This window comes from Corvus moneduloides, chromosome 25 (genome assembly GCF_009650955.1).
Source record: "Corvus moneduloides isolate bCorMon1 chromosome 25, bCorMon1.pri, whole genome shotgun sequence".
Lineage (NCBI taxonomy): Eukaryota > Metazoa > Chordata > Aves > Passeriformes > Corvidae > Corvus > Corvus moneduloides.
Window position 1 is genome coordinate 5,484,982 of NC_045500.1, and position 12,953 is coordinate 5,497,934.

At 51.4% G+C, this 12,953-nt stretch overlaps 1 long non-coding RNA gene across 1 annotated transcript; it reads right to left on the reverse strand.

The window, feature by feature from the left end:
- Positions 1–3,695: 3,695 nt before the first annotated feature.
- LOC116455735 lies at positions 3,696–12,741 on the reverse strand. The gene is made up of 2 exons (XR_004244458.1): positions 12,527–12,741; positions 3,696–4,329 (listed from the first exon to the last, which is right to left on the reverse strand). It is a non-coding gene; the product is annotated as an uncharacterized LOC116455735 (long non-coding RNA).
- Positions 12,742–12,953: the final 212 nt, after the last annotated feature.

Genomic DNA, 12,953 nt, shown 5'->3' on the forward strand with positions numbered 1-12,953 from the left:
ACCTCATGTTCAAGGTGTCTTGTTTGCAATTGCTGTTCCCATCCCCTGCTGCAGTTGAGGGGGGTTAACACTGTGGGATCTCCTCGGATGTGGGAGCTGCTCCTGGACACAGCAGTCTGACTCTCCTCTGGGACCTGCGGGTGGCTTGGAGTGTTCCTGCTGCAGGAATTACGTCCCAAGCCACTCCTGGTTCCCTTTTCCCTCAGATTTCTCTCAGATTGTCGGAATCTTGTCTGCCTTTAAGCCTGAAATGATTGCAGGCTTCACCCTTCTCACCTTCTATATCCTCCTCCTCTTCCTTTCATTTCTTTGGTAAGAACTGGGACCATGAGAGCCGTGAATCCCACGTTCCCCTCCTTGTTCCCTGCCTCTCTCCTGTTCCAGAGGTGCTGCCTGTCCCTGGCTGGACTGGATGCAGTCAGCCCCTGTCACTGTGGCTGGGAGTTATTAAACATTTCACCTCCCTGAAAGCCCTGACAAGAACCTCATTTCAAAGGCCTTTCACACACTCTTTAGCCCAGATAAGGCTTGAAAGGTGAAGAGGCAACAAAAAGCAGCTAATCCACTTAACTGCCAGGGGAAACTTCACCAGCCAAAAGAGCAAGTGGGTTTTTGGGATGACTTCTCCCCAGTCAGATCCTGGGGATTTCCAGCAGCTGCACAATCCTCCCTGCTCGTGTTTTCTGGTAATGAATACTAACGATCCTTCACTTCGATTTTAATTGCCTGCCTATCAAGCTTTGTTAATTTTCCCCATTTTCCTTAATCTTTCATCATGTCACTTTTTTTCCCCGTGTTTCTTCTGTGTTGACAAGGCATTTAAACATTTCGCCAAGCAGAAAAAGAAATAAGGGAAGAAAAGAAAGAAAGGAAGAATGAGAGAAAAAGAGATCATCCCCTTTGCATCTGGAATGCTTCTTTGGTGGTGGTATCTAATTAAAACGAATAGTTTAATTAGTGAATATTGAGATCCCCATCCTTCCAAACCAGGAAGACTGAGGGCTGCTTCAAAGTCAGGCTGCTCATAATCCAACCAATCCTTGCAGCTCAGACGGGTTTCCTTCCAGGGGGAATCTGTAACAGCATCTTAGGAGGAATTGCACCACAGGTTTGATTGGAGTTTTGCTCAATGAGGAAGGATTTGACCAGAATTGTTGCTGTGGTCCAACTTCTCCTGATGTTTGCTGTTTTTACCCAAGAACCAGCCTGGAAAGAGCTGCTCTCCCTGTGGATTTGCCATTCCAACAGGCACATGCTGAAGCGTGGCCGGCTCAATTTAGTTTCAACTCAATATAAAATGAGTCAGTGCAGAAAAATCCCTCAGAGCTGAGCATACCTGGCTGTTTGCACGTGGTGCTGGCCCCAGCTCTCCCATCCCTGGCCTCAGGAGCAGCAAAGTCCATCTGAGAGGCCTCCAGGAGGATTCCCCTGGCCCCAGCCCCTGTCTGGGTGTCGCTGGCTCCAAGTCTCCTGTGCCCCGGAGCGCTGGCTGTGCTGAGCAGCTCCATCAAGGAGATGCTCCCTGCTGCCTCTCCACTCACCCAAATGTGCTCAGACACCGAAAATCTGCTCTGCCTTTGCAGGGAGCTGCCGATGTGAGCTGATGTGAGCTGGGCCTCAGCAAGTGAGAGCAGGCAGGGACGCAGGCCAGGAGAAGAGTAAACAGCGCTTTTCATTTTAGGGAGTAAAAATAACTCCACCTGCAAATTGTCCAATTACAGAAATCCCACTCCAAAATCTTAAAATTGAGATCCCATCGTTCCAAATGCATTTATCCCTTCTTAAAACTCCTCCACCGCAGTCTCAATTACTGAGCCATTTTCAGTGCTTTGACAGGTTTGTTACTGGCAAAACCTGATGTGAAGTTTTGGGTGTCTCATCCACCTGATGGAGCTTTCCAGGGCGTCCTTACCTTGCTTTTTCCTCCAAAAAATAACATGATTTAAACATTCTTGAAAGCAAATTAAGTAGATTTTCATTTGAGGGGAAGGTGGGGTGGTGGTCTCAGACCAAGACCCTCTGAAGCCAGCCCAGCCCGTGACCTCTGCCCAAGGAAAGGGACAAGAATCCTCATTTTGGAGGGATGCGAGATAACAGATGCTGCATGAGGCGTCTGCTCAGAGCTGTGGAAGTCAGACACTGTTTTTAAACAGGACACTAAATACCTCAAAATGTGGGATTGTCTCAGCTCCCTTGCCAAATTTGCCATATTCTGGAGACTCTGTGAGGAGTTCCACGGCTCATTTGCATATTGTGTGAAAGCAACATTTCCATCCACAGCTTAGACTTTGGAACTCCTTGCCTGTGCCCTTCCAGGAGGAATGTAACAGAGTTTTCTGGGACTCTCTGCATTGCTGGCCAAGAGACCTGGATCTGGAGCCACACAGACATTGAGGGTTGCTTTGGAGACAGACACTGAGCAGCAGCAACCAGCAAAAATTAAAGTTACAAATCCTGGCTGCAGCTGCCAGAACGTCCTTGCAGGGGAAGGATCGAGCAAGGGATGGAGAATGTAGGAATCACTGGGGAAAGGGCTGAGCTCTCTCTTCTCCCATTCCCTGCCCTGGAGATTGATTCAGGAATCACTGAGGAAGGAATTGTGTCCCACAGAGACTCCTGGGCTGCCTCAGTGTTTGCACAGCACCGCCACTGCTGTTGTGCCAACCCCTTCAGATCCTGCTGCATGCTCCTTCCACGCACAAAGCCCATGGGCAGCTTGGCAATTCCCAGTTTCTGGGAACGAACGCCAGGAGAAGGGAGGCTGGCTGGGGCAGTGGGGCAGCAGGGCTGGCAGCAGCTGGCAGAGAGGGGACAGCACCGTCAGGGGCTGGGGGTGCTGCTGAGGGCTCTCCATGCAGGAGTTTGGGGGACTTTGCACAGCCCCTTCCCACCCTGGCAGCACAGAGCGCAGGAGGAGCTCTGCAGAAGTGAGAAGTGAGAAGTGGGAGGGTTCCAAATCTCTCCGAGCCGCAGATTTAGAATGAGAACTTTTTAATTTTGTTTTTTTTTTTCTCCCAGGAAAATCCGAGGGAGTGTTTGTGGCCAAATCCCTCCTCTGTGGAGTCTGCTGTGTCCCGACAGAGCCTGGGGGAGCACACGGAGTGGTGCTGGCAGGGCTCTGCTCACCGGGAGAGCTCCGTGCTGGGAGTGAAGCGCAGGAGAAACCCCGGCACCACCTCAGGCTCCCCTGGGACAGGAATTCCATGGGGAGCAGCGTTGCTTTCACGTCTGCTGGGCCCTGAGAGGCCCCCAGGTAGCAGGGATGTGTCCCCAGCTGCCACTGCTTGTTGTCACCACCGGAGCCTTCCTGAAGCCAGGCAGCTGCTGCTGCCTTGATTAAACGGCTCTGGGCAGCTCCTTAACGAGGAGTTAAAGCAGCAGCAATTACAAGCTCTTAATCCATCCCAACGTGGGAGTGGAGCAGGGTTTGCTCTTAAAAATAGTGCTACAAACTGGGCCACAAAGCAAGGAAAGGAGAATCCTGGGAAGAGCAAGAAGTCAAAGTGTGTGATGAGGATGTGGAGGGAGCAGAGAGGGGAGCAAGGCTCAGCAGGAACAGCTGCCTTGAAGTTTCAGCTGCTGTGGGTCAGCAGAGTGCAGAGAATGAACTGCAATCATCTATCAATCTATATATGACATTTACCAAGCTGTTAACCTGCCAAGATCCGTGATGCTGCTAAAGAAAGGGTTCAGTATTCACACGAAAGATGTAGAATTTATTCTTTGTGTCTCTTCCCTCCCCTGTTTTTGGCAGCCCAGTTTCTCTGCTGCCCTCCCACCTTTCTATCATGAACACAAAAAAAACCTGAAGTCACCCATGGACGGGATCCTGGTGTTCCCCAGGGAATAATGTCTGATGGCAGCTGGAAGCTTTCACGAGGCTCTGAAGGCAGGAAGAATTATTCGCTCTGCAGTTCGTCCAACTTCTCCTCAGGACTGAAAAATGCAGGCACAGGTGAATCTGTCAAACTTCAAGCACACCCAATCCTTCAGCAGGGACCCGGTTCTGAGCCGCCAGCGGAGGAGGAACTTCTCCAATTGAAAAAGGGAGGGGGGAGTTTGCTCTGTTTCACGCAGAGCAGTTCCTCGTGTTCACCTGGGGGAAATGTGTGTCCTTCACAAAACCGAGCCAGTGCAATATTCACCAGGCAAAATGTGTTCATTTCTGAGAGAAGGAGGAAATTCAGAGCAGTCAAGGATGGTTTTTGTATTTCAGATATTTAGAAAATATCTAGGAAGTGTTTGCATTGATATTTAAACCTTCTACCCCAGACATTCCCAATCTTCCCTGGGCTGGGATTTGGCTGCATGGAAACCTTAGTTTGGCATCTGTAAAAAAAAAAAAAAAGTGTTTCATTTTATCTTGTTGGAATTCTGTATTTTAATAGAAAAATGCAATCAAAGAGACATGCAAAGCTGGTTCATAGAAAAACTGAATTGATTGGTCTCTGCTGCAGCCACGTTGAGAAGTAAGAGAAGGTCAATGGTCTTAAATCAGGAGGTCCTGTCAGAGACCTCCATCTAATCCCCTAAAAGGAGGGGTCTTCCTCATTTCTGGCTCAGTGCAGAAACCAACCCCCAAATTTAATTCAAGCAGTGGCTTTTGGTGCAATTGCAGCCCTAGATATCAAATCTCTTGGGTTTTAATGCCTCAGAGGCCAATTCTGCTTCCTCTGCTGAATAGGAGAGTGAAAAACAAAGGACGGGAGAGGCCACATCCTCCCCCAAACTCCCAGCAAATGTCAGGTAATAAAGCACCCGCTTTGCTCCTTCTCAAAAGGCAGGAAATAGGCAATTTTACTGCTGGCCCCTACCTGGGTAGGAACCTGCAGGATGGAGCTTCAAACCAGTGAAGGTGAGAGCTGAAAAGGTAAAAAGTCACCTTCCTGTCCCACAATTATTCTCACAAGAGCTGAATGTCAGCAGAGGTCCTGAGACGATGTGCTGCTCGCTCTGCCAGCCTGCTCCACTTCAGCTCCTCGTGCTCCACATCACAGAAATTACTCTGTGCCACAATTAAATCCCTCCAGTCCCGCTGGGCCCGGGTCACAGCCTCTTCAGGAAAAAGGAAGGGTACTTGGAGCTCTCCTTTAAAAAACTAAATTACATTGGGAAGTAATTGCAAATTATTGTTGCTATTATTATTTATTGCTTCCCGAACTAATAAGGTGTGCATGATCTGAATGCTTTCAGATCCTCCCTGCACTCAGAGATGGGTTCTTGGAGGCCAGGAGTCTCTGTGAGGAAGAATACATTAGAAAACGCTGGGTTTATTGCCAGTCCTTTGGTTTTCTTCCTCCCTGAATGGGTTCTGTGAGCTTTGCATTTATCATGAGGGGGGAGAGGCAATTAAAATACAGCCATGGAGAGGTGGGTACTGATGCTATAAAACACAGCTAAGGAGAAGACAAGATGGATCTCCCTGCTGCTTCCTCAGGCAGGAGGGGAAGAGGGATGCTCTGTACTCCTTGGCAGAAAATGGGATATCACTGCCAGCCAGGAGATGGGTGTCTGGGTGCAGAGCAAGGATTTGGGCCCAGAAAAAGCATTTCCAGTGGAAGGCTCCTCTCTGTCGCTCAGAACTGCCCCAGACTGTCCTGGGGTTGAATTCCTTGTGCCCATCTCAGCTTGCAGAAGGCAGCCTGGGCTGTTTTCCACGGAAACTCTCTGCCAGACACAGGAAAACAAACCTTTATCAAATCAGCATCTCTGTGTGGAGATGAAAAACAGCCCAAGCCCAAAAGGTGTGAGGGGAGTCATTTGTCAAATATTTGAACCGTTTAAGGTGTGGAGGATTAAGTGGGTCACCACCACAAGGCTGAGCACTCCCACCTCTCCATCTTCTCCATGGATCTTCCTGCTGCTTTCTCAGGTGTTTGCTGCAAGGCTTGGCACTGCTGAGCCTCTCCCAGCTCAACAATGCCCAGTATGGCACCTACAGCTTTGGGAATGTTGTCCAGAGTTGCTCTCTGAGGGGGCACAGGTGGGATACACCCATTCCTCTGCGTCCTACACAGCTCTGCTGGTTATTTATGTGTTCATTTCTTTCTTGCAAACAGAGAACTGCATTCCTTTGGTTCTTCAGAGCAGCAGTGGTTTCTCCCCAGCAGCATTTTCCTCACTCTCAGCCACCTTCCACTCCCCCGTGGCTGCTGCAGCTCGGGCGGCAGCCCTCCCATCCCACCAGGAGTGTGTGTAAACAGCTCTGCTCCCTTTGCAGCTGCATCCCCACATCAGTACCTGTGCTTTCCCCCCAAGCCCTGCCAGTTTTCCTGCTCCAAAATACAGGAGCTTTTCATCCCCCCACTGCTGCTTGTCAGGGTTCGTGTTTTGTGCTGCTGTCGCCGTGGCCGCAGCGCTCCCCGGGGCTGGCTCTGATCCCCATCCCTGACAGACGCTCCCTGAGACACAGAGACACTTCAGCATGAGCTGCCACTGCCCTGAGAGCCCTTGAGAACACCTGCAGCTCCAGGGGAAGCGTGCTGCACCGCAGGTGTGTTTTCCCAGCACGCCAGGAAAGCAGCTCAGATGTGGCAGGGAAGAGGAGCTTCAGAGCTCGGAGATTGTTGTGGCAAAAACACTTTGCTGGTGCTCCCAAAAGCTTTTTAAAGGCATTCTGTGAGGACATCAGGGTGTTCTGAGAGCTTCTGCTGCTTCTTTGGTACCTCTGGGGTGGGCAATGAGCAGCTGACAGCACAAAAGCAGAGCTGGCAGCGGTGACGCTGCCCCCGATGCTCCGGGAGCCTGGGTGGCGATGCTTTGGGCCAGCACTCCCATTCCAGCTCTGCCAGCTGCCTCTGGAAAAGCATCCAGCTCCTCTGAGCCTCTGTCCTGTTTCTGCCCAGAGCCCGGGACAGGGGCTGTCCCCGTGTCCCAGTAACAGGCCCTGCCTCCCCCCGGCTGCCAGGGGGCTGTGACGTGGGAAAGGGCGCTGAGCCTGCCTTTCTGCCTGCCTGGGAACGCGGGCAGGGCCAGCGTCCCACTTGACACCCGGAGAGAAAAGGCACAGAAAGGAGATGGGATTTGCTCCAGGTCACACAGCGGAGCAGTGGCCAGGAACAGGAGCCAGCTCCCACTTCCCTTCCCAGAGCCCTGTCCCCGCTGTCCCCCCTGCTCTCTGCAGATCCCTCCAGTGCGGGCTTTAATCACCAGACCATGTTTGTTTTCATGGCCGTGCATTCCTCACCCACACGATATCGGATCCTCTTTGCCCTGCTGGGCCAGGTGGGTGGACAGCAAGGAGAAAATTGTCTCTTTTCCCCAAGCCTTTTCCAAGCTTCCTGCTTGACTCCAGCACTGAGAATTTTGTGACCCCTTGTCCCACTCACCGTCCCTTGTCCTGGGGCAAAGGAGGCCTGCAGAGCATTTAAACCTGAGCTGGCAGACAGGACGTGCAGGGCACTGTCTGAAGGAGACAGAGTGAAAAGGGGCTGAAATGTGCAGAGTGCTGACGGGAGGAAAACAAGCCCTGTTCCCAGCAGGAGGATGCATCACTGTGTCACTGTAATTCAGCCTGATGGGTGCTGGAAAGGCCCTGCACTCCTTTAGCCCACGTTTGAACTCTGGGGAGGAAGGAGCTGACAGGCTCCCTGCACCTCTTGCTGGGTTCTGAGCAGGATTTTTTATTTGGAAGGGCAGCACCTTGTGCAAAAAAGGCTTCCTGCACCCCCAGCAGCAGGGCCAGGAGGGGATTTGGGCTGATTTAGACACATGCAGGGCCAGAAGGCACTAGAGAACAGAGTGCCAGGAACCACAGGCTGCAGCCAAGGCAAGGAAATTATGTTTGGAAGCAGAAGGCACCAAGGAATGCAGAGAGGTAACAGAGCAGGGCGATATCAGTGACTGACAGAGCCTCTGCTGCTGCCACTGGTGACACTGATGCACATGACACGGAGTAGAGTGTCCTGTGTCCCACTGGGATCGGGCCTGGAAGCGAGACCAGGCAATGCTTGGCTGTCGTTTTAAAGCATTTTGAGATTTGGCCCTTAAACGCTCAATTGTGGGAGTCAATACTCTTCAATTCAGTAATTAGATGGTTTTAACAATGTGAGATATTAGGGGGAAATCTTCCCCTGTGAGGGTGGGGAGGCCCTGGAATGGATTTCCCAGAGAAGCTGTGGCTGTCCCTGGATCCCTGGCAGTGTCCAAGGCCAGGTTGGATGGGGTTTGGAGCAGCCTGGGACAGTGGAAGGTGTCCCTGTGCATGGCAGGAGGTGAAACTGGATGGGCTTTAAGGTCCTTTCCAATCCAGCCCATCCCATGATTCCATGATAATGGATCCTGTCTCGTTTCCTGTCAATATTTTCATCTCTCCTCCATTTATTGTGCAACTCTGTGTGCTGGGTTACCCCGACAGCCACCACCAGCCCCTGCAGGACTGCCAGGCCACAAGCAGGGAAGAAATCCAGCCCCAGCCACCCTTCCACTCCAGTTCAGTGGTCAGGGACTGTGGGAAGGAGGAATTCTGCTCCCAGGGAGTCACGGATCAGCGGGAGAGCTGTGCCATGACCACCTCTGCAAGGGCAGCTCTGCCCATGGAAATCAGGAATTTCATGATCCAGAGAGCAGTGGAAAGTGGTGCTGTCTGTTAGCCAGAAACCAGAGGCACAAAATGGTTTTATTTCATCCCTGGAGGGGAACCTTGGCTCACTGTTCCACGTGCACACAGGTTTATCTCCACATGGGGGAAGTTTAACTTCACCTCCCTGCCGCATCTGTGTCAGATCCTTGTGCTCTGCACAATCCAACAGCTCGGGGAGCCTGCAGGGAAACCTCTCATCCACAGCACTCCCTGAGGAGAAAGATCTCAGGAAAGGGGCAGGCAATGTGCTCAGTAGGGCTGAGGACACTGTTCCAATAGGTGCTGTGAGTCAGCAGCCTGCCCAGGGCACTGCGGGGTCCCCATCCCTGGAGGGGCTTAAAAGGATGCGGATGTGGCTCCTGGGGACATTGGCAGTGCTGGGAGAACTCGATGATTCAGGGGGTCTGACCCAATTTAAATGATTGCGTGGTTTCAGAGCATCACCAGCACTGCCCACGGCGAAGTCACAGCCAGCAACAGAAATATGGCAAAGCCCTGGAACGGTGAGGAAAGATGCTGCTGGAATTTCCCTGCTTGGCCAAACAAAAGAAACAATGGACTTACCAGAATGTGCTCTTGAATACCCCTAAATTAATGAATTACAGGTACAGGAACTACGGGATCACCCTGGAGAGGGGGAGGATGCCCTGGAAGTGCTGCTGTCTCCAGCCATGGGTGTCCTTCCTGTCACTCCCTGTGAAACAGCCAGCCCACACCGAGCAGATGCCACAGGCTCTGTCACCAGTGCATCCCAACCTGAACAAAGAAAAGCCCGATTTAGCCCAGCTGAGCTGAACTTTAGCTGAGACCAGTGCCACATCACCATGGCAACAGCAAGGCCTGTGCTGGGGAGCACCTCACTGCTCTCCAGCCTTCATCCCTGGTGGGTTAAACCATCACTTTTCCAAGGAATCACAGGATCACTGAGGTTGGAAATGCCCTCTGAGACCATCAAGTCCAAGGTGTGCCAAATCCCCACCTTGTCCCCAGCCCAGAGCACTGAGTGCCACGTCCAGGCCTTCCTCGGACACCTCCAGGGATGGGCACTCCAAACCTCCCTGGAGATTTTCACCAAACCCAAAATTTCCTGTGACAATAAGATGGAATGGAGACATGGGAAAAGATATTTGGAGAGACAGAGGCATTAAGAGAGTCCTGCATCCCTGTCCCTGAAAGATTTGGACTTGTGAAAACCTCGTGGTGTAAGCTGGGCTTTGCTTTGGAGGGGCTGAGCGAGGATGGAGCCGCTGTCACCACACCCCAGTGGTGATATTGTGGCAGGAGGAGCAGGAATTGGAGCCAGCAGGCTTTGAAGCTCCCTCAGAAGTGCGTGGATTTCCCAGGGATGGGCTCCTGCAGGTGTTCCCTTTGTCCCATCAGCTGCCACGCTTTGGAACCAAATCAAAGCCGGGACGTTTTTACAGAGCTCACTTTTATATCCTCTCACTGCCTGATCACAACATGTTCAACTGGGAATTTAGGCCAAAATTGCCTTTTAACAATGCTCCATGTTTTCCTGAGAAAACCTCCAATCCTGGTGCTATCAAACCCAGCAAATTGGATTTGTCTCCTGGATGCAAATGCCAGCAACCCGTCACAGTTAATTGTAAGTTTTCCTTGCAGGCTGTAAGCGATGGGATCTCGCTACAAAAGACATTTCTGATGTAGGGTGCTCTGTAAATATTTATGTTCTTTCAGTGGAGGAATGCCTCGCAATCAGACAAACCACACAAAGGCAAATGAACTCATCAAAAGAAACCACAACTGAAACGCAAACATTATAAAAACAGAGGGGGAAGAAAGCCTCTCTTCTGCGAGAACTCCGAGCCCAGGTGGTGCTGGCGGTTTTCCTCAAGAGAAGATCTTTTTTTTTCTACTCTGCAGGTGCTTCCAGATGATGAGCAGGATGGGAAATCTGGCCCAGTCCAGGTTAAAGCTCAGGATTTAGTGGAATTTCAGTGTTTTGTCAGACACAAAGGCTGTAATTACTGACTAGGACATAATCACCACTCACACCCGAACCCTCCAACTTTCATCTGTGTCTTTGGTAAACGTCACACCTGCTCTGAGCCGAATATTCTGCCTCCTAATCATAGTTTACACCCTTTCCTCCTGAACATTTGGTAGCAGCAGGAAGGGAAAATCTGTGTTTTGTCAGTTAAAGGTTTCTTTATTTCAGCCTTGTTTTTTAACACTATCAGCTAATCCCCAGCACCAAAACAACGTTGGAACTTTGTCAGGAGTTTGCTGCTGATATCCAGAAGTATAATTGCATTTATTTATCTCCCACCTCCAAATTTTAATGGATTTTTTTCCCTCACAGATAACAACAAGGACACAATGGGCCATAGATAGGCTGTAAATGTAAAGTCCCAGTTTTCTTCTTTCTTTTGAGCTCCTCTTGGGACAAATACCAGCAGCACAGTAGGACCAGGATTGCAGGAATGTCCCAGGAAAGCTGATGGGTGAGCCCAAATCCTGTGTCCCTGCAGGAAACTGGATTCCACCTTGATGGTGCCAATCAGAACTGCTCTTCCCTGCCAGGAGACTTTGGAAATAATGAATTTCCAGGGCAAAATACAAACGACCTTCATCAGACCACCCTCTTTCCCTCAATTTAGGACCCCATTATCCCACACGTCTCAGAGTCCATTCCCTGACGGATGAGCCTGTGCTGAGGGGAATTTGAGTTTGTCAGAGCAGAGCTGCGGTACAATGGATCACTCAGTTCCCGGGGAAGCGCCAGGGATGCTGTCGGGAGCTCTGAAAATGGGTTTGTGCAGCACGGCTTGGGCAGCGGAGCACGGGGAGGTGGGCAGCTCAGAGGAGCAGCAGGCAGGAGATGGTGCTGTGGCTCTCCAGGAAGCCAAAGCCTGGCACAGCCGATCCTCAGAACTCCAGAAGCCCCCAGGGCTGGCAAACACTGAAACAAAGCTGTGACCCCCGTGCCAGGCTGCTGTGGGGTGGCTCCAGTGACACCTGGCTGGGGCTGCCCCGTCCCGAGCTCCAGCCCTTCCTCCAGGAGCACCTTGGCAGTGTTTGCTCAGGGATTACAATTCCCGAAGCTGCCCCGTCCCGAGCTCCAGCCCTTCCTCCAGGAGCACCTTGGCAGTGTTTGCTCAGGGATTACAATTCCCGAAGCTGCCCCGTCCCGGCCCAAGGCGAGAGCTGAAATCTCAAAGCACAGCGCGGAGCCAGTGAGTAAATGATGAAGGGGATGTGTTTTCCTGCCCATATTCACCTCCAAACACTTCAAACCATGCACCAGCTGAGGCTGGAACAATCCGGAGGGTTTGGGATGGTTGCAGGGGTCTGGCAGAGCCAGAAGAACCTTCCTCCCCCAGGGGAGGGGCACTAAATCAGGGTCGGGGAAGAAAGGGCTCCTCAATTACTGATCAAAGCCGTGGCTGGAGCTCCAGCCTGCAAAAGCAATCCCTGCTCCCTCTGCAGCCACCAGCGCGCTCCGGGCAAGGAGTGGAGCTGGGAATAACAACGGGAATAACAACGGGAATAACAACGGGAACGGCTGCAGAGCAGCGGAACGTGGCTCAGCATCTCGGCGGTGACTCTTTCCTCTGCCTCAGCCAGGAGAATCCCTTAACCCGTGAAGCGTTTGTAGCTCACAAACATCTTTCCTTTCATTTTCAGGCTGCTGCTTGGCTGCTTTTGTCATTGCCCTGCCTGCCACTGGGTTCCAAATGCCAAATGCACAGACCCAACCCCTGAGCCCTCCACCCCTGACCAGCCCATTCAGGTTCACTGGGAGAGGGTGAATCCTGGTTATTCCAAAGGGCTTCCAGCTATTCTCCCCGGGAAAGCAGCAGTCTGGGGATTCACAGACGTGCCACGGCATAAATCAGCAAAAAATCAGAATAAAAAGGGCAAACTATGGCTCCTAAAAAGGGCTCTGCAGCAAGGAAGAAGGATGGGAAATTGTTTCAGTACCTTCATGAGAAGATTCCAGCAGCAGCAGAGCATCCTGGCAGCTTCAGTGGAGCCTAGAGCTCCACCAAGGCAGTGGGAATTTTTTGTTTGCCCCAAAAACCTTTGAGCTACCCCCACATTCAATGCAGCCCTAAGATTTCCCCAGCTTGTCCCATCCCAACTTAGTTGTGGATGCTGGAACAGCAGAAACCTTGGCTGCAGCTGCTTTCAGTAACTTTTTGTATGTCTGTGGTAAATCTGACAAATTTTCTGCTCTGAGCACCCCCATAATAACACAGCAAAGCTCTGGCTCAGGCAACTGTTTGGAATTGGGTTTTACTGCCAGGATGCAGCTTGCTTGTATCAAATCCTGGACTTTTCCAAGTTGGCCTCTGTCACTTTCTGCTGAGAGAGCGAAACCTTTCATTTTTAATTCCATTCTGGGGGT